The sequence below is a fragment of the Arachis duranensis genome, chromosome 2, assembly GCF_000817695.3.
Source record: "Arachis duranensis cultivar V14167 chromosome 2, aradu.V14167.gnm2.J7QH, whole genome shotgun sequence".
In the NCBI taxonomy this organism is placed as follows: domain Eukaryota; kingdom Viridiplantae; phylum Streptophyta; class Magnoliopsida; order Fabales; family Fabaceae; genus Arachis; species Arachis duranensis.
Window position 1 is genome coordinate 73,279,901 of NC_029773.3, and position 576 is coordinate 73,280,476.

Consider the following 576-nt stretch of genomic DNA (forward strand, 5'->3'; position numbering starts at 1 on the left):
ACTTGTGAATGGAACAAGGGAAAAATTTATGATCAATGATGATCACGGATGATTGTATGAGATACGGAGGATGGCGGTGGAAGTATGTTATGTGCCATGAGCCGAAGGACTGCATATGTTGATAAATTGGCTAGTTCTAGATTGAATTGTGAGCTGGATGGCTGAGTTATTGCCGGGTTACGGCAGAGCCATTATTGATTATGGCTGAGTATAAATGCATATATGCTATTGAATGAAATATAAATGTTGCACTTCCACTATCTGAGATACGAGTTTCCCTGGATGAAAGCAATGGTTAGCCACCACGTGCTCCAGGTGGAGACTTGATACTCTGTTGACCCTATGTCGTAAGTGTGGCCGGACATTGTGAAAGTTCCGGATGAGCTCGCCCCCGTGGATAAACACCAGTGTGGATGTTGTATGGATACACACCAGTGCGGGTGTTGTATGATTATGATTATGATCATGATCATGATCAAGAATAACTCGAGTTGGGGATGCACGACAGAGGGACAGTCCAATGGTTAGCTACCAGGACTTGTCGAGTTGGCTATATAACTGATAAATGATATCATC